Below are 25,947 nucleotides of genomic sequence, written 5' to 3'. Positions count from 1 at the left end.
AACCACTGATTTAAGGCAAGCAGGTGAACTTTGGAGAAGGGACTCCAAAGACAGACACAGAGGCTCCCTGATCATGAGCGGTAATGGCCTGATTGTGCAAACTGCACTCCCCAGTGTGCTCCAGGAACTCATACCCACAAGGAGTTGAGCGGTGCACACCAGCAGACACTTCTTCCAAGTTCACTACTCCCTTTTGTAGTAAAGCAGAGATTCTGATCAAACAGCTGGATGCGGTCTTTAAAAGGATCCTGGGTGGGCTTCTCTGGTGGCGCAGTGGTTGAGAGTCCGCCTACCGATGCAGGGGACGCGGGTTCGTGCCCCGGTCCGGGAAGATCCCACATGCCGCAGAGCGGCTGGACCCATGAGCCATGGCCACTGAGCCTGCGCGTCCGGAGCCTGTGCTCTGCAACGGGAGAGGCCACAGCAGTGAGAGGCCCGTGTACCGCAAAGAAAAAATAAAGGTTCCAAAGGTTCCTGGGTGAGTTGAGTTTACCTTTCCAGTTCCTCTTCTCCTTCATCACACTTTTTCCAGGTGCTGTGGGGCACAGCAGTGTGGGCTTATTGAAGAGGAGTTGTTACGGGCTAGCTCCCAGCACTGACACAAAGCAAGCCACCTTTTTCCTCTGCCTCTGTCTGACCCCTGTAAACGGTGGTGGGAGGATCGACACGGGTGATGACAATGATGCTAGTTAACCTTTACAGATGCTAGTTAACCTTTATCCCTAGACCCATGGTTTACACTCACCATCTCATTTAATCCACACCATCCCTGGGAAGACAGTAGGAGCTGAATCCTCATTTACAAGTGAGTCCACTGCTCCAGAGAGATAAGGGACCGCCCCAAGGTCACCAGCTAGTAAGTTACCCTAACAACAGCTGGCTTCCAGAGACTAGGGCGTTGGTCACTCCACTTCATGCCACTTAACTACGAAACAGTCCAAGTTTCCTTCTAGTTCTAACACTTGGTGATTCTTTAACTCCCATTGGCTTTCTTCCCTGAAGGGACAGGGTGGATTGCAGACTTCAAAGGCTTTGAAAGGGCAGAAGTTTTACTGAAAACTTAAGGCAGGCTTCTGGGAGTGAGTCTGCAGCAGCGCACAGAAGGGGAAATGACATCATGAGGTTTCAGGGGGCAGCCTTCCCACAGGTGCTCCCCCGAGGGCTTGGGAGCGACACAACAGTTGGCTTTTCTGCCAGCTTCAGAAGCATCTCTCCCCCGGCAGGTGGAAATGTAATCTCACCTGGTCAGGATGACGAGTGCCTAATTGGATGGTGAGGCTTCAGGATTTAGTCATTGCCAGGAAGATTCTGGGTGATATTTCCCAGCCGTGCGAAAATTAACTCAAAGTCTTTTCTTCTTGTATTCTCTAATTTTAAACTAGGTAAATTTAATATCCTGCTTCTTGGCTCAGCGTTACTGCAAATTAAACATGCAAGTATTAATAATGAAAATAATTTCCCTTTAAAAACATATCCTGAAACTCGATGTGGGGCATTTCCAATACATCCATGAAACAAACAAAACAGTTTGTCTGTTTCTCCAAGGGAAGACGCTAAACCCGGAATTTAGTTCAGCCTGTGAAACAATTCGTTTGCTCTGACTAATCCTGCCAATTAAAGAACTTTTCCCAGACACAATTAGCATGTAAATCAGCGGCAGAGAAGGAAGAAGGGGCCTCGGCGACCCGGCCGGGATGGAGACACCAGGCGGAGAACCCCAGGGACATCTTGGGCCCGACGTGCGGGCCGCGGGACCCCGCCGGGGACGCACGGACGAGCTCGGGACTTAACGCCGAAATTTGGGCGTTAAATAGCGCAGCCCCTCGATTGACCGGTGGCGGCCGGCCAGGGCCCCTCCCCGGGTCCCGACCGGATTCGAAAGGGACGTCCGCGAGCCAGTCCCCACCCGGGCCGCGGGAGCGCGCAGCCAAGAGCACCGCCCCCACGCCCCAGCCCCCTCTCGGAGCTGGCTCCGCGTGCCGCGGTGGCTGCGCGCGCACCTACGGCCGCAGCCCCCCAACCCCCCGCCGCCGCGGATCTGTAGCTGCTTTTGCCTGCGAAAGGTGGGGATAGCGGCCCCTGCTGGCACCTTTGGCAGACAGCAGGGAGACCGACGTTTTCCCGCTTACCCTTCTCACCTTTTCTAAACGGTTTGTGGAAAATATATCTTATATATACATACACTGTTGTCGCGTGTGCACTTATTTTATTCTTCGTGAGCCCTCATTAGCAGATGTCTGTATGTAGTCTAGTTCCATGTAGGAACGGTAATTTAAAAAAAGGGGGGGGTAGACTTATTAGTGGCCCTAGCCCCAATTAGGGAACAGGTACAGTTTCTACTGCATTTATATGACGGCATTCGGCCTAAGGGCGACTGAGACCCTGATCTGCTTCCCAATGCTTTTCTCGGCCGACCCCACGACTAGTAAGTAATGATCGGAGAACTGCTTGGCCGCCCCGTGTTACTTTCTTTAAAGGCTGTGGCTACGATCCAAACCAAGTGAGAAGCCCACTCGGGGAGCAACGTGCTACCGTGCGCAGTCTGCGGGGCAAGCAGGCGGGTAGCGCGCAGCGGCCGGGGTAGGGGGGACATCGTGTGGCCTGCCCAGTGGGCCCAAGCCTGTAACAGCAAGGCTTTTTTGGCGACTGAACTTTCAAGCGGAGGAGGAAGGCTGTGCCTGCCATTCTTCTTCTAATGGTAACAAAAGCGCCTTGAAAGAAGTTGAGATTTACTTATTCCATGAAGCTGTTGGATTCTCGTTGGAACTGTGTCTTATTTCTGAAATTTACATAGTTATTTCTAAGAACAGTTTACACACTTTCTAACTTGAAAAGCAAATCTTCGTTAACAGCATCCTTTCCACTATAGTTTATTTGCTTACTTAACATGCTTTATTAACGTGTTGTGTTGTACGTACGTTAACTAATAGCTGTGTTCGTATCTTCGAAGTGTATTTTTAAGCGCACCGGATTTTATCCAATTCATCTGGGTGCGCAGAGCGTCCATCACTTCTGGAATCTACCTCTTGATACAGTAATCAGAATTAGAAAGGTTCGCCGTTCACTCACCCTCATCCTTTAAAACTTTTCCATTTAAGAAAATCGATGAAATCCTTTCTTGTGACTCGCTCCTGCACTACGTCTATTTTTATTAATTTTTCTGATTTGTCAGAGCTCAGCAATGCTGTCCGGGATTTTTTTTTTTTGCTAGAGCAAATGCGGGGCTGGGGGAGGCAAGGGCTGGCCTCCTGCCGGCATCGCCCCCGCGGGGACCTCGGCCGAGCGCGCGGCGGGGCAGGGAATAGTGGTGGAAGGAAGCTGCGCTGGCCAGTCGATCCAAGGCTCCACCTGCGGCCAAACCGCGTAGGTTCTCCGTCTCTCCGCCTCGCTCGCTAGTGTTCGCACACATAGACCGCAGCTCTCCTTTGGGTCGGAGAAGACGCCAGCCAAAGGAGGCGGGGTTGCAGGAGGAGAGTCCGCTCTGCGCAATCCAGTCCGGGACTTGGCTCCGCCCCGGAGCGGCGGCCTCTCGAGTGACAGAGGAGTAGTGAGCCGCACGGGGTGAGGTTGCAGCCAACTCCGCTCCCCACGCACTCGGCTGTCCAGGCGCTCCGGACGCAGCAGCGGCGCTTCTCCGCGGGGCCGACCGCCCGCGATGTCCGCTTAGGAGCGGCGGCAGCGGCCAGCATTGCCACACCCGCGGCGTAGCGCTCCCAGCCGTGGAGCGGGGCTAGAGGGCGAACCCTTGCGCCAGCCCCCACCCCGCCCCCCCACCCTGAAATGACTTGTTAATCGGCGCAGACACTACCGAAGGGATTGCCGGAGTGGAATCCAAGTGGAATTTGGATTTGGAGAAGAGTTTCTTGAACATTTACTCCTTTCTTGTTGGTTTCTTTCTTTCTTTCTTCCTCTCCCCTTCTCCGCCTGTCATTGGAGATGAATACAGCGCGTTTGCATCCCAGAAAGTAGTCGCCGCGACTGTTACCCCAAAGAGACAAGCACACATGTAGGAATGACAAAGGCTTGCGAAGGAGAGAGCGCAGCTCGCGGCCCGGAGAGATCCCCTCGATAATGGATTACTAAATGGGATACACGCTGTACCAGCCCGCTCCGAGCCCCGGCCGCCTGCCCGTCGATGCACCGAAAAGGTACGGCTGGGGCGCCCCGGCGCGCCCCACCTCCCGGGCGGCTCGGCTCCCTCCTGCGGGTCCCGGGGCCGCGGTCCGCACGCCCTGTCTCGGCTTTGTGGTGCTTGCGTTTTATTTTGTCTTGTGTCAGTCTCCCAAGCGTTGCCCGGCCCTGGGGGAGCAGTCGCGAGCCCTGCCCGCTGCTCCTCTCCACCCGGCGCCCCAGAGACCGCCGGGCTCCGTGCTGCGAGCTTCCCCACCCGCGCTGCGCACACGCCAGGCGCCGCCCGGGACACCAACCGCGCGGATAGCTCCCTGGCCCTGGGATGTGTATGCAGTACCCGGGGGCTCGTCCTCACTTTCGGGCCAGCAGGCAGCAGAGAAGCCCTGAAAGGGTGAGATTCTCGGAAGTGCCCGGTCCTGGTGCGAAGGCAGGGGAAGGGGTTCTGCCCTCCAGGGCTGGAGGAGGTTGGGTAGAAGAGCGCTGTTTTCGCTCGGCACGAGGTTTGGGTTCAGGGGTTCCGCAGATACGGTGGGGAAGCAAAGAGAATCTTTTGTTGTCGGTGCGGGGTCTGGGCTGGGTTCAGTGGAGTGCGGGAAACTTGTAATGGCCCTGGCACTCGCGCACCCTACCACTTGGTGACATCCCGGCTCCCTCGGACGCTGGCACCAGAGGTTCCGGGCTTTGTTTGCTCGAACGAGTGGCCTCCTCCCAGTGTGCCGCGGCGCCCCCGCCCTGGGTCCTATTCCCCGCCGCAGCTCCCTCCTGGGCGGCGAAGACAGCATCCGTCGTGTCTGTGTCCCCCTCAAGCACAGAACCCGCCACGCCGGGACTGGCGCCCACTGTGCCGTCTTCCAGAATCTACGAGGTCCCTCTCTGGAAAGAAGGTGTCCCGGGAGGGGGAAGGGTGAGAAGACCAGGCAAGAGATGGCTCAGTGCTTGCTAACCAGACGACAGCTCTGCCCGGGCCCCAGGTTCTGGATTGTCCGGACTACTTGCTGCGTCTAGAGCGCTGCTTCGCTGGCAGTGGGGCGCTCGGGAGCAAGCCCGACAGTGCCCACCCACTCTGCACGACCCTGCTGGGATGGCAAGTGTCTCTTCCCCCAGATGCTCCGCTTTTTTTTCAGCTCCCCACTGTGTTACACGGTGCAAAGCAGGATCCCGAGATCCGTTCCCTCCTCCCACGACCGTAACGGTACAGGGGGAGCCAGGGAACAGTATGGATTTGTGGGTATGGGGGAAGGAAACAGGACTCCTCTTTCCCGCTCCCTCGCCGCCCCTCCGCCCAGCGCCGCCTCCTTTTTTTCCAGCGCGGGGTCACTCGACCAGGCGCTTCTGGAAAGTTTCTCTGAAGGCCAGGGGTGGGGGGGCACTACAGAATTGGGGCTCAGCATGTGCAGCCCGCGGGAAACGGAACCCCCAGGGAGGCGGGCGAACCGCCCAGGATACGTACGGCTAGGAGGTAGCAGCCGGCCCTTCGGAGAGTGCCACCCCGACCGGTGGTCAGCTTGGTTGGGGTCGTGGCGCTGCACTTGCTGGCCCAGTCTCTCAAGCAATTGAGCAAGGGGTGGGCGTGGGGAGGGGCGAGAAGGGGAAGTTCAGCGCAGCACTCAGGAAGCTGGTGCGGCCACTGTGGACAGCGGCTGGCGGGGCCACTGTGGACAGCGGCTGGCGCGCCGGGTGCGTGTAGGCACGGGCCCGGGCTCGCTGGCTCCAAGCTCAGCATCCCAGCCTCCTGCACCCCTCGCGCTGTTTTCCAGCCGGCGGGTGTTCAAGGAGGGGCAGAGCAGGAAATCAGGTGTGCGTGGAGCGGGGTAGGAATCGCTGTTTTCACGGCCAAGGCGAGCATTTCCAGGGGCCGCCTCTTGCCTGTACTGCAGGGGGCAGCCCCGCTACCAATCCGCATCGGTCCTTGGGAGAAAGGCGTCTGCTTTGGGAATGTGGTGGCCAGGGACGGCCACAGTGGGATCACTCTCTGCCTAGGCTGGATGAAAATCAAGTTGCAATTGAATGTGATCCATGAAAGGTTTAAAACACAGGGGCGCGAAGACACTCATACAAACACACTCTCTCACATGTATGCCCAACTTTCTTTGCTTGGTATCTGAAAAGATGTTTAACCCTGTTACAGTGTTGTGCCAGCAGGTCTCAGGAAAGCTATTTAATGCCCCCCAGCGCCGGTTCTGAAGTCTTTCCGGGTACGAAGGTCCAGTGCCTTTGCCTTGCCTTCCTCTAATCCCGATAATTGTCTGGTCTTCCTTTCAACATACATCTTGGGCATTTGAAGTCCACAGTCAGCCACTCTCATGGCAGGGAGAAGATTGTTGGTTCCAGATAATATGAACCCTTTATGAAGGTTTTTCCCCCAAAGTAAAGATACTAGTGCACATTTCTGAATGAAAACATCTTCTTTTTTCACACTTTTTCCAAATGACTACCAGAGGTCAAGATTGCAAGTATTTTGCATGGTTTTTTGAATACCCTGTTTAGTCTGCATGGCGCAGTTTTTACAGTAAGGTTTGATTAAACTACTCCAGGCACGAAAGTTAATTATTAACCTAACCTTAAATACTACAGTGGCAACACTGTGTCTCCACCTATTAACCTAAACCATCTGTTAAAAAATAACTGCACTAATTATTTGAATTTGGTTTACCCATGCTTGTTTATATGGTGACTTTTATTCAACTCTTGAGTAACCCCCCACTCTCTGTTATTATTTTGGGTTTAGGACATTCTTAGATGAGGCACTTTGCAAACCAATCTGAAAGGAGAAATGAATGACCAACAGATTTAAACCTCTTTTTTGTGTTGTGTCTTTTTTCAACTTGATATAAAGAGGCATTCTAGTTCATGTTTCTTATTTACACTGTTTGGTGACAATCTTCCCAAAGCGTTCTGTTTTGCAGTTATCACCGTTTAGAGATGGGCCACACTCTCATAAGGCATATAACCACATATGTAAATGTTCAGCGGACACCCAAAATCATGATCTCAGTAGCTACCTGCAGAATATACTTATTGGATAAAACATCTAAGTTGAAATAGGTTAAAAATTCATAAGAACCACTGTAGAAACTCAAGTAAATATTGAATGAATAAATGAAAGAAATAGTCCCAAACAGTTCACATTTCTCCACTTAGAATAGACCTAGGCTTTTTTTCCTCCTACAGTGAAAAAGAAAGTCTATGCCTTCAAGTAAGTGGTTATTGTAAAGTGGCAATAAGTGCAACTCTTTATTTACACACACAGAGACACACACACAAACACTCACCCCTAGAGTTCTTTCGAAGTCTAGTGAATGCTTTTCCCATCATTAAAAAAATATAGCATTTGCATTCTGAGGAGGTGGATAACATTGCCAAGTGTGTTGAATCAGAAGGATGGCAAGAATTAGGAAGACTGTTACATTCATTGAATAAAATTAAGAGACCCAAATTAAGAACCTGTATTAAATTCAAAATAAATCCTCATGCTTTAAAGGCAAATGGGCAGTTGCACTCCTTTATGAAATGGAAGGAAAAATACTGTTTTGGACAAGGAGGTAAGTCACATACTTCAGGGTGTGTACATAGTGCTTCAGCTCTTTTCTGAGCAGGACAAAAGAGTAATCACGGAAGAGAAAGTTTTTTTAGAACTAGATTTGCCAAGAGCTAATATATTCTCCCATCATATTTGTTTGCAGAAAGGAATCACAGAACAAGCCAAACTAATTGCAAATGCTTTAATTAGGCATCTGCCGTTTGCGACGGTGGAAAAGCCTGCACGTATCTCGACACTGCCGCCCGCCCTGCGCACACACTTTAAGTTTCGACAGTTCACTGCCCTCGTCCCACAGCGAGTGTTCCCTGGGTGTTCACATCTCCAGGGGAAGGGGAAACCTGGAAGCATCCTGCTGGGCCCTCCCGTATCAGTGCCCCCCACTCTCTTGGGGTGCCCTGGAGCCAAGTTGTCTCTGAGAGATTTCTATTCCAGAGTGAAGGCTTTTCTCCTCTGCCTTAAAATGTGCTGTAAGAGCAACTGAGCTGTTCTCTGCTGGCAACCACACAATTGCCTCTTGGGGATATGGTAAGGTAGGGAAGGGAGGGAGGCATTTAATCCCTTTGAAATGGGCAAGTAAGATGTCATACCACACAAACCTCAAGGGGAGAAGTGAGTTCGGGATACTTCTCATCATGGGACTATTACAATATAGTTTATACACAAGGGTATCTTGCTTTGTGAAGCAGATGAGTTCTTGCAAACCTTTTTATTAGAATAATTCTAATTACACTAATGGAGAACGTCACACACAAGTATCAATACTTTGATGTTTCCCAAATAACCCCCTCAGCCCAGACCTCTCTCCTGGATCTGTGATATACACAATGCCTACAGGGGGTAGAATCTAGACTTCTCAAACCCAAATGCTCCAAACGCCTAGTTCTGGATCTTTCTCCTCCACACATGCTTTTCTTATCATCTTCTCCATCTTGGTAAATGGCAATTCCATCCTTTGAGTTTGCTCACGCCAAAAAACTCAGGAGTCATCCTTGACTCTTCTCTTTCTGGTATTTGCATCCATTCTAGCTGCCATGTTGTTAGCCCCACCTTCAGAAAGCATGCAGACTCCCTCTAGGTCTTCCAGCTCAGTGGCCCTCACATTGGCCAAGCCACTGTCTCCTCCTGCTGGGGAACCTACTGTGTTAGGCTCCCAGCTAGTCTCCGGGCTTTGCTCTTGGCCCCCTACAGTCTTTTCTCAACACAGCAGCTGAAGTGATATAGTTTTTTTTACAGATCAGGTTACATGTGCTCAAATGCTTTCCCATCTTATTCCAGTCAAAGCCAGAGTTCTTTCTATGGCCTTTGTGGTTCCACATGATCTGCACTCGGGTCCCCACCTCTCTGACCTCCACTCCTCCTTGGGGTCACTTGACTGTGCTGGGCGTGCTCCCCCCGGGCCCCTTTGCAGGGTCTCTCTGCACTTGCCCTTTCAAGGCTTGGGGCGGTCCTCTGCCCAGAGAGCTGCAGGATTTGCTCCTCTGCACCTACAGGTTCTCTGCTCACATGTCACTTCCTCAGTGAAGCCTTTCCTGATCATATTTGCTTCACCCTTTTGTCGCAACACTCCTTACCCCAGTGGACAGCCTCAGGTTTGTTTTTTTTTTCCTCTTAGCACTTTTCACATCCTGACAAACTGTCTGTTGTCCTCATTTATTTTCTGTCTTCTGCTAGACACAATGCCATTATGTTTCCTTCACTGCCGTATCTCCAGCACCTAAACCTGTGCCTGGCACATCACAGCCCTTTCATAACAAGTATTTGTTGAATGAATGAAGAGTGAATCTTTTTGCAAACAACCCGTCTTTATCTCTTTTGCCTGCTCTCGTTTTTCTGTGATATGTGTCCATCAAATGAGACACCTCTCTGCCTGCACGAGTGTGTGTGTGTAACACTGTCTTCCATATACATAGGTGATGTGTCTCATGCATCATCAGTGGAGCATTCACTCTGGGTTGTTTTTCCAGTCTTCGTGATGGATTGAAGCCTGCTCGTTCCCACACTCACATCCAGTCAGTCCCCTTCTATAGCCAAGAGCACACATCTGTGGGACACCTGGTTGAAGCTGGAGGGAATGTGAGTTAGGTAGAATCACCCTTCTGAGAAACAGAGCTAAGAAGACAGCCAGCACTTACGGAGACTGAGCTTTTGACCTTGGACTCATTTGTTCTGCATTTTAACCACTGGCCACAGAACCTTCTTGCCTTTTTGGAGTTTGCTAATAGTAGTTTTTAAAATTCAACTTTCTGGGGCTTCTCTGGTGGCGCAGTGGTTAAGAATCGGCCTGCCAATGCAGGGGACATGGGTTTGAGCCCTGGTCCGGGAAGATCCCACATGCCGCAGAGCAACTAAGCCCGTGTGCCACAACTACTGAGCCTGCACTCTTGAACACGCAAGCCACAACTACTAAGCCTGCACACCCCAACTACTGAAGCCCACGCATCTAGAGCCCGTGCTCCACAACAAGAGAAGTCACTGCAATAAGAAGCCCGCACACCGCAACGAAGAGTAGCCCCCGCTCACCGCAACTAGAGAGAGCCCGTGCGCAGCAACGAAGACCCAACACAGCCAAAAATAAATAAATAAATTTATTAAATAAAATTCAACTTCCTACCAGGAGGAAATAGTATGCCCATTAACCCACATTTCTATCCTGTCCCAGTGCAGTGATAAGTGTTGTTGAAGACCCTGTTGTTGGAGTTGGACAACCTGGGTTCCAGACTCACTACAACAGACAAGCCACTTTTCTCAAGCTGCATTATTTTAAATAAAAATTGTGAATAGTAAACCTATGCTTTCTATCTAGTAGGACTGCTGGGAGAATAATATGAAATCATGAATGTAGCTGTATTCGGTAAAATACAAAATGCACTCTGGAACTTCCCTGGTGGCGCAGTGGTTAAGAATCTGCCTGCCAATGCAGAGGACATGTATTCGAGCCCTGGTCTGGGACAATCCCACATGCTGTGGAGCAACTAAGCTTATGAGCCACAACTACTGAGCCTGCGCTCTAGAGCCCGCAAACCACAACTACTGAGCCCACGTGCCACAACTACTGAAGTCCACACACCTAGAGCCCATGCTCCGCAACAAAGACAAGCCGCCGCAATGCACCTCAACGAAGAGTAGCCCCACTCGCCACAACTAGAGAAAGCCCTGGCGCAGCAACGAAGACCCAACACAGCCAAAAATTAATTATTTTTAAATGCAGTCTGGAAATTTGAAAAGTTTGATGCTGACTCCTTCCTCTGCTCCCGAGACCCCAGGCCTAGCAGAGACCCTGCTTCATTGTCTTCTAAATCACAAAAGAAAGATTATACTGTGTTGATGTCATTTTAATGTAAACCACATTATGAAATTAAGTAAGATCCTCAAATTCACTGAAAATGCACAATCTACGCAGTGTACAGATGGCAAATTTATGAATCAGACGCCAACTGTGTCAACTAGTGATTGTTTCCAATGTGACCAATGCATTGGGCAAGGTCATAGGAGTGGCACTCTGCCAGGCATTATAAAAAAAAAAGTAAGGGCTTGTTTTTGCTCAGGTAAGTTCTAACACAGCTCATGTCAGTGAAAGCATTAACGTAGAACAGACACATCAGGGCGAACTAGGAGTGAGAGGAAAGAAGTTTTGATCTTTGCTATCTGCTACTATCTTCCCCACCAAATACAGGGCAAATTCATTCAATTTTGTGGCATAAGTTTATAAAAAATGTGCAAGAACTGTTGGAGGGAGGGCTGTAGACAGCTCTGGAGGCGATGCAGAGGTCACACATCTTAGGCAGACACAACACAGACTGCATCCCATTTTTTGCCATTTACAAATGGTGTGACTTTGAGCCAGTTACTTATCTGCCTCAGTTTCCATTTGTAAAATGCTACAGTTTACATTTGTATTACAGTTTTCGAGGAGAGTAAATATGACATCTGTAAGTTTCATGGCCCAATGCCGGATACACTACACACACTCATTAAATATAAAGTATTATTTTTATTTGGGTGACAGTTGTCATGGAGAGTGCCCTGGTGGGGAGAGTACAAAAGGAAATGGCCTTACAAATCTGTGACATAAAGAGATGATGCGAAGGAAACACCTTCGAACTGGAAAGGAACATTCACACCGTAAGTAAAATACACCCACTAAAGAATCTGAGAGTACCCACATTTGAAATCTGAGAGCTGCCCATAATGACTGTTCAGGGATGAGTTGAATTGACCCCAAGGACCACACAGGGGAGAAGCTTGGCTGTCAATCAACTTCTCTAAGAGGCTATGGCTGGGACTACTGCATGAGAGTCTTTATGGTGGCCATATTTGCCAGGTCAATCTTCCCTGGCCAAGCCTGAAACAGTGACAGTTTGGGAGCACCTGAATCTCCATGCAGAAGCGAACCACTACCTTCCCCACCAAATGCAGGGAAATAGTCACCTGACCGCAGTGGAGACAGTGATTACTCTACTGCTGGTATATTGCTATACAACCTGAAATTTGGTTCAAATGATAATCATACAGTTTCTTATCTTATCTGACTCCTCAGAAGCACAGCAAAAGGGGCAATATTATCGCTGCAGTTCCCTGAAGGAACAGGAATCCCTCCATGGCTTAGAATTACAGTTATTTTCATCTAGGAAAATGTTTTTCTCTTCAATTTTGCAAGTGGAAAGATGACATACAGAGAGGGGAATAAATCAGCAATTCACATGCCCCAGAGACTGAAGGACCAGGTCCTGTGGAGCAGCCAGTGTGCGACTGTTGCTTTGAAAGTACTGTTAGTAATAGATGTTTCCACATACAGCCTTGAGACCTGAGGCTTTCATTTAATATGACTCAGCGCTTGCTAGTGGTTTCCAACTAACCTATAATTGCCATCTGCAGAAACTTTAATTCAAAGAATCCAAGCCAATTCAAAAACCTTAGCGGAAGAATCTCTAAAAGTGATGCCATTTATCCCTCTCTTATCCCTTCTGCCCTCCCACGTGTTGAAGACCAAGCCTTTGGCCATGATTTGATTTGAAGCATTTATAGAACAGAACAGGAGCTGGCATTGAACACAATGAAAACATGCCATTGGAAAATAAGCATTTGAGGGACCGGGAAATAACGGATATATTAATTGTGGTTTAATGTTATATGAGAGTTTTAAAGCCAGGCTTTCTGTGGATCTATTCTTCCTTCCTTTTTCCTATTCCCGAGTCCTTTTTTCAGGAGCGTACTCAATCTTTTTATTAATATTGCAGCGACTCTAGGGCTTGCCTCCCCCCCAGACTCCTACCGTCCTTGAATGAGGAAAGTAAGAGAATACTGATGGAGCTGGTGAATGGAAACGTTCCTTTCCTGAAAATGGAATGCTTTACGAAAAACTGCACTCCACAAAAAACACTCGGAACAGTCCAACAACTGTCTCTCCTTTTTACCCTGAGAGCCACTCGACTTCATTCACATACTTTGGTGTTTGAACGCCTTTGTTCTTAGCCCTCAGATACCCAGGTGGAACACCAGCCTATTAAGCCTTTCATTATTCTAAAAACGTGAGCATCTGAGTTACTGAAAACATCCTCATCTCTGCAGAGTGAGCGATAACTAGAAACCGAACTGTTCATGGCATTCTAAACTGGGGTATAGGTAGCAGAACGGCAGTTGGGTGGATTTTTATAAGAAGAATACTTGTTAATGGTTTCTGAGACGGATTCTGTGCTAATTCTTCTCGCATCATGAAGGATGGCCCTAGCTAGACACTGTCGCTGGGATCTTCATCTATTAATCATGGAGGCTACTTTCTTATTCGGTTGCCATAGTTTCAGGGCCTCAGATAGTGTTGGGATGTCTTGGGAAAGGTTTGAGATCTACTAGGCTTGCGAGGCTTGCAGTGATTTTGGCTGTTGTGGTCTTCTGAAAGCACTGAAAACCGCTTCTCGTATAAGTCAGCGTTGGATTAAAAGAGGCAACTTCTGAGAGGGTCTCTCTGGACCTTGTTACGTGCACATCCAAGCTGATGATTTACTCCAGGATTTGCCTCTTACTCAGTCTTGCTGGTAAAAAATTACAGTCCAGGGGCTGATGTCACTTTCATCTTTCGACAAGAAAGCCAAAGGGTACGAACTCTTCATTAAGGCTGTCTCTAAACGTGGAGGTAAACGAGGCCATTCCTGACTTCGCTCAAATCTCAGTTTCACAACTTGGTTTTGGCTCTGCAGATGGCTAAATTAATAAAATGACCTCACGAGTGTTGTATGTTGTGCTTTGGTATGGCCACGTAAACACTCGTGCTTTCCTTCAGGTTTCGCCTTTATTTTCTTTGGTTCGACGCACATTACTAAAGGGCTAGAGACCATTTGACTGCATTTTGCAACACTGGCCCAAAGGTCTACTGTTTTGCCAGCTCTTGAGTGTCTGAGCATTTTTTTCTTCCTGTGATTATAAGATCTTGCTATTTCGGGTTGATGAGGAAAAAGCTCTCCAGTGGCGGACACCTGGTCAAGAAAAGATCTGGAGGACTAAATTGCTACAAGAGGGAGATACACCGCACCCCATGATTTATGTGCTTCGTGTGTGATGAAGAACACAGCTCTCCTTTGTTAGGTAGAGTTGGCCTTGTGTAACAGATACTGGTACACTTCTTAATGTTTTAGTTCCCATTTCTCAAGTGGACTTTCAAGGACTCCTCCATCAGTCTAAGCCCAGCCATTTAATTCCTTTGTAAATTAAAACATAAAATAAAACCATCTCACACTTGAAGCAAACAGCACTGAATTCAGGACACGCAGTGCAGCAACTGAAAATCCAGGCGATTTCAGAAGAAGAAAACCTTGAATTCATTACAAATGGGCCTAATCTAGAATATTAGTCATTTTTTTTAAACTAGAAAATAACTAGTTTTTATTTCAGGGTGAGCTTCAAAGCAGCCGTTTTAAATTTCCCCAGATCCAGCCTGCCAAAATTTTTGTTTAAGATCAACAAGAATTTTTAATGCACGTGCCTATTATATTGACCCCTCCCTTACTCAACCACACTAAATGATTGATCTTAGAGGCCAATAATTTGAAGTAAATTAAAAGGATAACATGGCCTTAATTGCTACTGGCTTCACCAGGCTTCTGGGCACAGGAATTCCTTGTGGAGAAACACTTTTAAGTGTCACAGCAGTTTTTGATCATGTGGTCTGGCTTACCCATAGGCTGCAATTATCCCCCCAGACCTCCCCCACCTCCCCCTCAAATATCTCTGTGAAGCAAAGAAAATATCCATTTGTAAATTCAGTATTAGGGACCTCTGATTATTCGGCAGGGTCAGAAAATAGGTCCTGCTTGTTTTAGAGTATTCTTTTACGATAGTTTTTTTTTTTTTTTTTTAAAGAAAAAAGCATGGAGTGGGGAGGACAATGGGATTAATATTTCAGATCAGAAGCTTTTTTTGTTCGAAGAAGAGTTTGTGGGGATTCAGTTTGCTGTCCTGTCGACAATGACAAGGTTGTGATTACTCTTTGGTATCTGGTCAGAGACGACATTGCACACTGCAGCCTTACGAAAAGTAAGCAGTGCTTTTGTGAGGCTGTCAGTCAAATACAATGTAGACTTTAGGTAACCTTAATTAATGATTTCTGATTACAGATTTTTTGGTGTCTCCAAGGCATCCGTGCCTCGGAGGCTGCCTTTTGCTGGAACATTTTCAGACAGCGGTGACTTGAATATGCTTCCATTATCTTGCCATGCAAACCATGCTAGGTTCTTCTTTTATGAGAAATGTGATTCTGTGTCATTTGCAGAATGATCATATAAAGAATGAAATATCACTTGGGGAACAGCTGAAATTTATAAGTGATGTGGAGTGTTTTGAATCTTTAGAGGAATCATGTTGTATTTTAAAGGAATTTACCTATCAAAATTGTTATATATACTGGCTCCTAGCTGGATTCGAGGCCATGACTTCCAAAGATTGAATGGGGCTTTTGAGCAGTGCCCCAATTCTTTCAAATGAAAGCCACTTATGCTGGGGATACTGGACCAAGTGGTATTTCCTTCGCCTACAAGTACTCCTTACCGAGTGCTAACCATAACGACCAGAACACTATAGGCACTGGAGAGAAACAGGCCTTACTTTTCATTTACAGTACTTTTCCTGTGTCATGAGTTTTAGAACAGATATCAAGAAGCTGAACTGTCATGTTAATGCGCTATTTACATTCAGCTTTTAACTAGAGGGGCCTAATGAAAGTTAGGTATAGTATATTAATGCCAACTTCTGGATTGAACTACTGAGTGAATAATCATTTTGCAGCTTACAGGAAACTCTTAGTAGCATTTAACCTGTCTAGTTTAGCATAATTTGTGCTTACGAATTATAAATGCTTAGCTTTTACAATTAAGCTTACTGATCTATAAGCGTCTTAATGAGAAATTACCTAAGATGATTGGTATTATTTGCTGTACTGTGTTCTAGGGGAGTGATTATCTGAAATAATTGGCAAGATGGTTGTCCCACTGCGTGCAATATGGTTTTACTTCTAATATAAATTAAGTCAACCCTGTGTTATGATCCCATGTTTGCCCAGACAAGAGGAGATGCTACTGGTGTCATCTAGAAGGAACAGAGTAGTTTCATATGTAGCCAAGAGGAAGGTAACAAACATCTTTTGGATACGTTTCTTTTTTAAGGTGATGTTCAGCATACAGGGAAAAGTTTTCTATTAAAAAGTCAACTTTTATCTACATGCTGTTTCCGTTCATTGGTGATGAGGGGAAGTTCAACATGTTGAATATGCTGATTAATTAATTCTCCTGGGAGATCTTGGAGTGTGGGGCTTTCGTTTTCATATTTTGTCATGTCCAGAACACAAGACCTGCGAATACTGCCCAAACACATCCATTCCCAAGAATGAAAAGGACAACATAACTGCCATTGCTGTTAGAAAACAGCCACTTCCAGTTCCCCAAGCCAGGTGTGCGAGAGAAGGCTTTGCAATGTTGTGAATAGCTTGACATTATCGCATTGTTATTGAAATGCAAATTCCTCTGAGCAGAGCTTGCAAAGGTTTCCAGCGTAGGACTGGGGCAATGTCTTTTCTTGCTTGTTGTCAACCATACCCAGTCTTCACTGGAGGGCTCATTCTATTAAAAGTAATCATAATGCATTGGCATATTTCATTGTTTCTTATTGCCTGTGTTTCAAGTGCCGGCCTTCCCAGGATGGGAGAGGACAGACTGGCTTACAGCCGTGAGGTGCAAACCCAGGACTGCTCTGCCCAGGAAGGAGTCTTGCCAAGTCCCGTATCAGATTTAGGCTTAGTGGTGATGATCAACATCAACAGTATTTAACAGTGTTATTACTACTAATAAAGACCTCACTATATAGTGCTTATATTTTTCAAAGTGTGTTTATAAACATCACCTCATTTAATATTATTACAACCTGGGTTAGGCAGGGCAGAAATTATTATGCCCAATTTAAAGATGAGATAACCGAGGTTCAGAGAGGTCAAATGATTGGCCTAAGAGTATATACCTCTGGTAAGGGGCTTGAGACAAGGTCCCCAGCCTTCTGAATCTGCGTTTTTTATGTTCCGTGCCATTGTACGGTTTACTCAATACTTTAAAAATTTCTGAAAACAATTTACGGTCTTCCAACTGAAGATGTTTTTACATTATGCCTACTATGCAGGTTGACTACTGCCACGAAAACAAGCTTAGAAGTAGCTTTCCAAGGACTTCACCTGAGGGTTCACTGCCATTGGGACCTAAATTCCTGGTTCTGGGTGGAACGCTATTGCAGGTCATTGTCTCCAGCAGCTCTTAGGGCCTTGAGTCTGTCATCCGAAAGGACATCATTTGAAAAATGGAGGATGTTGTTATTGAGGATTCTAGTCCTGTTTTATAGTAGGGATAAAAATAAACAGTAACATAAAAGTGGAAACTTTGACCCTGGGGCAGGGTACAACTGGAGGGACAGAGGGGTGAACCAGATATTCAGCAGGAATATCCTGCTGGGGCTTGCAACTTGTACCTATGAAACAGAAACACACTTTTTGCAAGGAATAAAGTAGACCAGATGGCTCAACATAAATGGATCTTCCCTCTGACCAAGGTTATTTTACTCCTCTGGTCCACGCTGCTGGGTCTAGTGAAAGCAGCAGTTCCGTTTAATTCAGCAGATAGATATTTAGCACCTACTCTAGGCAAGTTCTAGATACTGCTGAGACACAATGATGACCTAGTTCAGAATTTACTGATTAACTGCATACCCATTCAAGGCCAGACATTGGGTCGACATTCTATCGAGGAAGTTAGATTTGCAAAAAATTACTATAGTGTCTGAGGTCTGACTATTCTCCATCCCCAAAGCAGAGTGGTAAGGATGCTAAGAACAGGAAGGAGTGCTCTGTCCAGCTGGGCAGGAAGCATTTCAGCTGCATCTAAAGAATGAGTGAGATTTTGGTACATGGGAGGCAAGGGGCAGAAGAGCAGTGGGGCTAAGGGAGAGGCAGGAGCAAAGGCCAGAGGCAGAGAAATGCAGGATTTGGCCCCAGAGCAGCAAGGGGGCCTCCTGATGACTGGTGATGTGGCCTGAAAGCCCAGCGGACAGAAAGAGGGATGGAGAGTAGCTTGTGGAGGGCTCTGCCCTGCTGAAGAGGTGGGACTTGGAGCTGCAGGCTCCAAGCTTTTCAGCAAGATGATGATATCCTCAGATGTGTGTTTTAGAAATATAAATCTGCTAGCACTGTGAGTGGAAAAAAAGGAAACAGATTCTGGGTGTGTTGACAAAGTACAGCCGTCAGGACTTAGGGACCAGTTGGACGTGTGGGATAAGGGGGTAGAAGTAGTAAAAAATGGTTCCAAGATGTCACATCTGGGGAGCTGAGTGGATCGTGGTGGCACTGGCCAGGACAGGAACCCAGGTTTACAGACAAAATAGTTAATATTTAACAGCTATCATAAAACCATATGTAAATGACACACAAGAAGCCAAACGCCAAAGCCTGGGATGAGTTCTATTGTGCTCATACCCAGCTCTGTAAAATGAGTGCTAAAGATTTTAAAAGTAAGAGCATTTAAACTGTTGCATTTGGTCTGGCAGCTGGGACCACTTTCTCCAACATTAGGGAGGTTAATACCCTGATAGGAGGTGGATAATAATAAGAAAGACTGAAGCACCGTCCAACGCATCTATAAAAACTGGCTACAAAGTACAGGAGGAAGGAGAGCACGTGCGTGACTCACTCATGGAAGAATCAGGGCATAGGTCGAGCCACCTGTTTCCTATTTTTTTCATTCTGAACGGTTTTACTTTATGCAAGTCTTTGAGTTCTGAAACTAAATGTAGATGTGTTTGTCCCTTCCTCCCCTCTGTCCTCCTAACCCTGCCTGGGGCATATTTACCAGTGTTTATCTCTTAAGTTGCCTCCTGCAACTGAAATGTTACAGATGATGTAATTCACAAAACACAAATAACACCTAAATTGTGTTTATTTAATAAGACAGTGTTAGCAGACAGCTAAGCCTAGTTTTGCTGCATTATGCTAAAACTGAACACTGCTTACTGTAGAAGAAAAAAAATGTGTTCAGTAATATTTTATTTAGGAAGAAATAAACCTTCAATACATAGGTGAATGAGGAATTACAGATTTCGTTTTATGGTTTCAACCTTTAGATAAGTACTGATACAGTACAGTTGTCCACAAGAATCCTCCAAAGACCTTTAATAGTTGAAAATAACTAATATTTATGCTATTAAAAAAACCCTAAAAAGATGGATATTCTGTCTTTACCCTTCACAGTGCATTTTTATTTCAGAGGCTTCTAAGTGAAACTTCTAACAGGAAAGTTTTATTCCATAATAAAGTTTTGTTTTACATTTTTAAAAGAGGTTGAATAATGGAAGTGAAAAAAAACAGGATTGGAAACATCAAGTATCTTCAGGGGACTTTAACAAATAAGGGAGTTTCTAGAAGGGAGAAAACGTTTATGAAATTGTTTGCTTTGAAGTCTTCTAAAGGCACATTCGAATTAAACATTAAAGAACGATCTGATGATTTTTTTTTTACACTGGGACACCATATTTGAGTTGCTGTTATCTATTGTACTATGCCAAAGTAGTGCTTGGTGTAGGATTACTTACTTTCTAACTTGCAGGCTGCCCTCTAGTGTTACTTGATATCAACACAACTACTTTTGTTTACATTCCAGGAAAGCTGAAAAAACAGAGACTCTTACCATCTACAGATAGTTAGCAGCTAACCTAGCCCAGCTAGTCACTGTCTCTAAATAGTGTTAAGAAGTTTGATACCTGCTTTGAAAGGTGGTGAACAAATTTAAATGTGTCCATCATCAAAGCTCTTGATGGCAAAGAGGACAATATGGTGTGGAAAAACACACACACTCATGACTGGGAATTCCAACCCCATATAAGGAGTTAAACACCGAACAAGAAGTTTTAAGACTGCGTTATCCAATTAAGTTCACTTATATTTTCTTTTACGTCACGCAAAAGAACAATATACGATGAAATAAGCTCTGTCAAATAAGTCTAAAAGACCTTCTTTAATAAGTTTAAATTAAAATTATAAACGTCAAGAAAGAATTTTCAACCACCATTGGGTGGGAGATGTTTGACCAGATAGCCTCACCTCCAAGTCCGTGGCATAATTAGCCCTCAGGGAAGAGTTCTCTAACTTCAGTACACTATCCTATTACAGACCTTCAATGAGTAAATTTCAGCACTTTATAGATTATCCTCTGAAGATATTGAGAAGCACAGCACTGCAGCCTAAACTGTGGCATTAAGTACTTTCTGACAGTAGTGCCAGCTCTGCTTTTTCTCAGATGAAGAGTAAGCACACTCCAGAGTCTGCAATAAGTGGAGAGAGTAAATTTCAATCTCCGTAGCTATCTTTTGCATGTGTAATGTTGGCATCCTCAGTGGGTTACGGAGGTAACGTTACAATGTTCCAGGTACATCCAGCTCATAGCAGTAGAGTGACTGACATGAATTTGATAGAAATGTTGACTGATGATGATGATTTCCCTAATTTTGAGACTAAGATCAGGAAAAACAACTAAGATCTCATTACTGCTAGAGAGACACAGAATGAAGCTGAGGGTTAAAATTGCATTTGGGAGTCAACTTTTCTTCTAGAGGGGTGACATGATGCAGGAGTTAAAAGTATGAGCTCGAGTTTCCTGTTCTGTTGGCTGTGAGATCTTGGGAAAGTCACTTAACCTCTCTGGGCCTTGTTTTCCTCACCTGTGAAATGGAAATACTAATAGTGCCAACCTCATAAAGCAATTCTGATGGTTGAATGAGACCATATGTACCAGAATGATGTCTGGTACATGGTAAGCACACAATAAAAATTATCTATTATAATTTGACACCAAGTTCTCCTTATAGAATTGGCTAAATTCAGTGTTTCATGCCACCAGGAGGGCATGGTTGTTGGCATGTAAGTTAAAACTGAAGTGACAAGATGATAGTGACCAGATGAGTCTTTCTGCCTGCTTCTATCTCTGTCTCTTTCTCTATATACTTCTGTGTGTCAGAGCCTGATTTTAAATAGTTGATTGAATAATCATTCATTTCTTCATTTTACTTAGGAAATACTTAGCACACACCTACAATATGCATTGAGCTATATTATATATTAGATCCTACTGGATAATCCCAAAATATTAAGTAGATGTTAGATGAGTAGGTTTTGATCCCATTTTAATTTGCCTTTGTTGGTTCTGGCATTCAGTGAGGAGCCTGTGTTTATCAGGCTTATGCCACAAGCCTTCTTACACTCTGGGAACAGACCATGTAGGAACTCCAAAGGAATAATACTGAGGGAGTTTTCTGTGCTAGATTGTAGTTAATGTTATATTTGGAATCACGATATTTCAAAGAGGGCCCAAAGGTCTCTGTTAATCTAACCTGACTCAAAATCAATGTGTAAATACAAAAAGTTTATACGACAAAACTTTAAGGTATATGTGGCATTAACTACCTACACCAATAAGCTAAAAGCGTCAAACTGATTCACTGGCTTTAAACACTTGTTTTTCACAAAACCCAAGAACTGAACAGCAAAGTAGTTGGATTGGAAAGTGAATCCCTATTCCAACCCAGCCTTCACCCCCTACTTCCCCCCGGGTGCAATGAGAGGACAGAAAAGAGGTTCAGTGATTTAAGAAGAAACACAAGGGCCAAGCTGATCGTTAGCTCTCAAGCAAACACAAGTGAATTCTGGATTTATCCATTCTAAGTACTTACTCCAGTGGGCAAAGCCTAATTCACAAAAATAAGGGAGCTGCCGGTCAGGAGTTAGGTAATGGGTTGGAGACTGCGCACTTCCTGAGATGATGGATGATGGGAACGCTGGCCCTCCTCCCCTGTGGCGGGGAGGATTGTGTTTGTTTGGTATTCGCCCAAACTCAGGACCATCTGACAGCTGTTTGGTTTGTTTGTTTCCTGTGAAATGGACTTGGGCCCTAGCCAGATGCTAGTGGACAGACGTCCACAACACAAAACTGTCATCAAAATAGGCGCTAATTGGCACCCTCCTAACGATCAGAACAAATAAGGCACGAATGGGCAGGATCTGCCGTGACCATCCCAAGGTCCAAGCCTGCCTCTCCCGGCTTAGGGAGGAGGCCTTGTTGGGAAACCCAGCTTTCTCCGTACTCAGGGATTTGGGGTTCCTGGGCTCTGTGACAAAACCTCCACAACAGATATTTAGTGTTTGCTTTGAGTGTATGGATGCTTGAATGTAGGTGCTTAAGAATCGAAACCTTTCAAGAAGGTGGGCAAGTCAGGGTTGTTTGGACTTCACCGCCCTCCTAGGCAGTTCTTAAGAGTGCGGAATTTTCTCCACAAATTTGGTTTCTATGCAGTGTTTTTTGAACACATGCTTTATAAAAATTATTACCTTCATGTGAACCCTCAAACAGAATGTGTGCACTTCATACCTCTGGTTGTACTTGGTTAGTAACAGCTGCAGCATAATTTTGTTCAAATATTTTGGATAAAATGGATTTTTTAAAAACTAAGTTAAAGTGAGTATTTCAGGGGCAAACTGGTTTGACAATGCCCCATTCATAATTAGGTAGAGTTGTTCCTACTTGTACAGGCTACAATCAACTGTCTTTGATTTCAACAGTCAAACTGTCTTTTGGTGCCTCAGGCACTTTTTGAGTAGGGATTCTCGCCTCTCTTCTCTCCATTTTGCAAGTTGGGCACAAACTCTTATATCCTGGATTATTACTACTAACAGAATATTACCTATCTGGAGACTGACAAATAATTCTTTGTAAAGCAAGATGTAGTTTTATAATAAGTGATTTGGAACATTTTTTTCCTGATGTTACTGTTCATTGTTTTCCCTGGATTCAGCTCATATGCAGATGAGGACCCAGAATAGAGACCCTCCCTAACACTTCAGACTCTGCAGCCCCTATTCCCACCCCCATGCATTAAAGCGTCCTTTTCCCCACCCCTTTCCAGAGCTAAAGGTCCAAGAAAGACTCATCCTCCATCCAGTTCTTTCTAAAACATGCTCTATACTAACCCAGCTAAAGAGGCTGGACACATTTTACTAGTCCTTTCTATAACTGTTTATCCAAAAAAATTATAGACTTGGTTGAGTGTGAGAAGATAACTTACCACTGTATTCATCCTGGTTGAAATTCTCTAGGTTTTTTTCCCTAACGTCTTACTCTCTGGATTTCTCTGGCCCAAAAATACAGCCCCTCCTTTCCATTCTCTAGTGCGGTTCCTGCTCCCCCGAATGAAAGGCAGCTGCAACTAAAGGAGCTAGAATATGCGCAGCAACCAATGCTTGGTCCTACTGAGTCCATTGTTTGCTCCCAGCACTGTGGAGCCAAATCTCATTTGATAGCACAGTGTGTTCTAGGAATTCTACTTCATCAGTACAACAGACCTTCTCTAATGCTTTCGTCTTTTCCCCACTTGCCGCTGTCACAGCGCCGCACAGCCCCGCGGCCAGCAATTACGATTCACTTCTCGCCAAGGCTCTGCTCACCCCCATTTGCAGGGGGCCACAAGGCATCAGCTGCCATATTAAATAGATGCTAATGACACCGAGCGTGATCACTGAAAGCAGTCGACGTGATGGTGTGGTTAAGATTTAATCCCTTTGAGGGACTGAACTTGGAGTTCAGAGGTGGTCTCCCTACAGTGGTTACATGAAGGTTTGTAAGAAAATCCGGCTAAAATTATACTTGGTGGATTTTCAAGTGCTTAACGATCGATGAGGTGGCTATCTGTGTTTAAATTGAACATATTAATAAAAGTTTCCCAATACAGTCACGAAAAATAGGCCTGATACAATGTGTTATTTGAATGTCCTATATGCATTTATATTTTTAATCTACAGTTTTCAAAGCAGTTTGCAAACTCGTAACGTTGTCCTCATTTTCCCAATGGAGAAGTGAGTGTCCTTTGGTGCCTCTCAAGGATTCTTGGGAAGAAGGAATGCTCTCCAGAGTACACTCAACTCCCCCTGGATCCTCATCTGTCAGGGAGATGCTTTTCTCCTGGAGACAGGATCTCCATCATTTCTTATGTATCCCTATATCCAATCCACGTAAAATTTCACTTTCTTAACTTTTTTTTTTTTTTTTTTTTTTTGCGGTACACGGGCCTCTCACTGTTGTGGCCTCTCCCGTTGCGGAGCACAGGCTCCGGATGCGCAGGCTCAGTGGCCATGGCTCACGGGCCCAGCCGCTCCGCGGCATGTGGGATCTTCCCGGACCGGGGCACGAACCCGCGTCCCCTGCATCGGCAGGCGGACTCTCAACCACTGCGCCACCAGGGAAGCCCACTTTCTTAACTTTTGAGTATATTTTGGCAATGCCTGAATGAAAATGTTCTGTTTTTTCTTGTCACCTCTGGCAGCATGTGGCTGCACTTATGAAATAGTTTTCTATTGGGTGTGTAAAACGGCCCCATTAATAACACTTCCTGTAAGTAAGTGAGTATAAACAATCATCCACCACTGATGTAAAAGGCTTTGAGAGAGGATCTGATCTGCAGAGCTGCACCTGAATGACAGGTGCAAATGCTCCTCCGGGTAGAGAGGATGCAACCTAATGCCCCACCTAAATGACCTCACCTTCTCACCTTCCAACTCCTCAGGTGCTTACCCAGCTCGCTCTACGGCCTCGAGCAACCATGCCGGAGAGCATGCATCATCCTAACGGGCCCCACCCTGGAGGATTTCATTTAGTACCAAATCAGTAATTGACCTGGAGGGTGACCAAGTAATTAGTGAAAGGCTTTCAACGCTCTTTTATATGCACCATGTCATTTGATTCTCACAATACACTGTGGCACCTGTCTTTGCCCTAGTTTGGAAAAAGAGAAGAAACATTCTCCTCTTGAATAAAAAGACAGTCAGTGTAAAGTTATGTGTGCTCATTATTTTGCCCAACTTTTGTGCTTTGTAATTTTCAGCTTGGCACACTAAAACATGTTGAAAAGGATGGTTGGCTACAAAATCCTTTTTTAAACAGAAATGTGAACATCAGAGAAAGCCTGAGGCCCTGACTACAGCTATTTTACACATTCTGGGAAATTTTCAAGAGTAAGAACAAAGACCATGGCTCACCTCGTAGTGCTCTCCAGTTTAATCAGCAATTCTCCGACTGCTGCCAGTGACATGTGGTGGTGGCCTGCCTGCATTTTTTATTGTCACCGCGTCTTTAGGTTAATGTAGATCGCTGAGTCAGGATCTACAGACAGGATCCTGTGACACACTCTCAAGAGAGGCCTTGTGGCAAACGTCAGGCAGGTATTTTTTAAAGCCCTATCCTAGCTGTCAGAAAGCTGATGGCTCCTGATACTTTTAAGTGTCGGTTCAGACATTCTAATTCCTTAGTGGGATTATTGATGTTGTTGTTGTGGCGTGTCTGCATTTAATTCCAAAGAGGAAGCTGACAGAGCAAGCCTGTTGTGATTACATCCTCTAAGATACCTATTCTATCTGAATCCAATAATCAGGTCAAAACTTACGGGTGGGTGGGAGGGAAATGACTTCAGCAAACGAAACCATGTGTGTGAGAGAAGAAAGGGAGCATGGCAGTGGTCACCAGCAGAGAGGCTGGAAGTTGGGTACAGATTCAAAGTTCATCACTCACTGGGCTGTGTGACCTCAGGCAAACTTCTTAACCTCCCTGTTCCTCAGTTCACACCTCTGTATAATGGAATAGTAATGGTGTCTGCCCCAGAGGGTTGCTTTGAGGATTAAATGAGTCAATATGTGTAAATTGCCTTAAGGGTCTATTACA

At 45.8% G+C, this 25,947-nt stretch overlaps 1 protein-coding gene and 1 long non-coding RNA gene across 4 annotated transcripts in view; one reads left to right on the top strand and one right to left on the bottom strand.

Annotated features, from left to right (window-relative positions):
• The window catches only part of LOC307184706, a 169,953-nt gene that overhangs the window by 36,309 nt on the left and 107,697 nt on the right, over window positions 1-25,947 (bottom strand). The window contains exon 1 of one of the 2 annotated variants that reach the window (XR_013827802.1): window positions 494-574. The exons of the other annotated variant lie outside the window; for it this stretch is intronic. This is a non-coding gene — a long non-coding RNA (uncharacterized lncRNA). Of the gene's footprint in view, window positions 1-493; window positions 575-25,947 lie in introns of those variants that run through there. 2 annotated transcript variants of the gene reach the window in all.
• SEMA6A (semaphorin 6A) overlaps window positions 4,015-25,947 on the top strand; it is a 126,272-nt gene continuing 104,339 nt past the window's right edge. For both annotated transcript variants that reach the window (XM_079918381.1, XM_079918380.1), the window contains exon 1: window positions 4,015-4,148. The gene's annotated coding sequence lies outside the window, so the exon portion shown is untranslated. The remainder of the gene's footprint in view (window positions 4,149-25,947) is intronic.

The sequence above is a fragment of the Stenella coeruleoalba genome, assembly GCF_951394435.1.
Source record: "Stenella coeruleoalba genome assembly, chromosome: 3".
NCBI classification, from domain to species: Eukaryota; Metazoa; Chordata; class Mammalia; order Artiodactyla; family Delphinidae; genus Stenella; species Stenella coeruleoalba.
The sequence above is the reverse complement of the archived record's forward strand: the minus strand, read 5'-3'. Positions and strand labels throughout refer to the sequence as shown.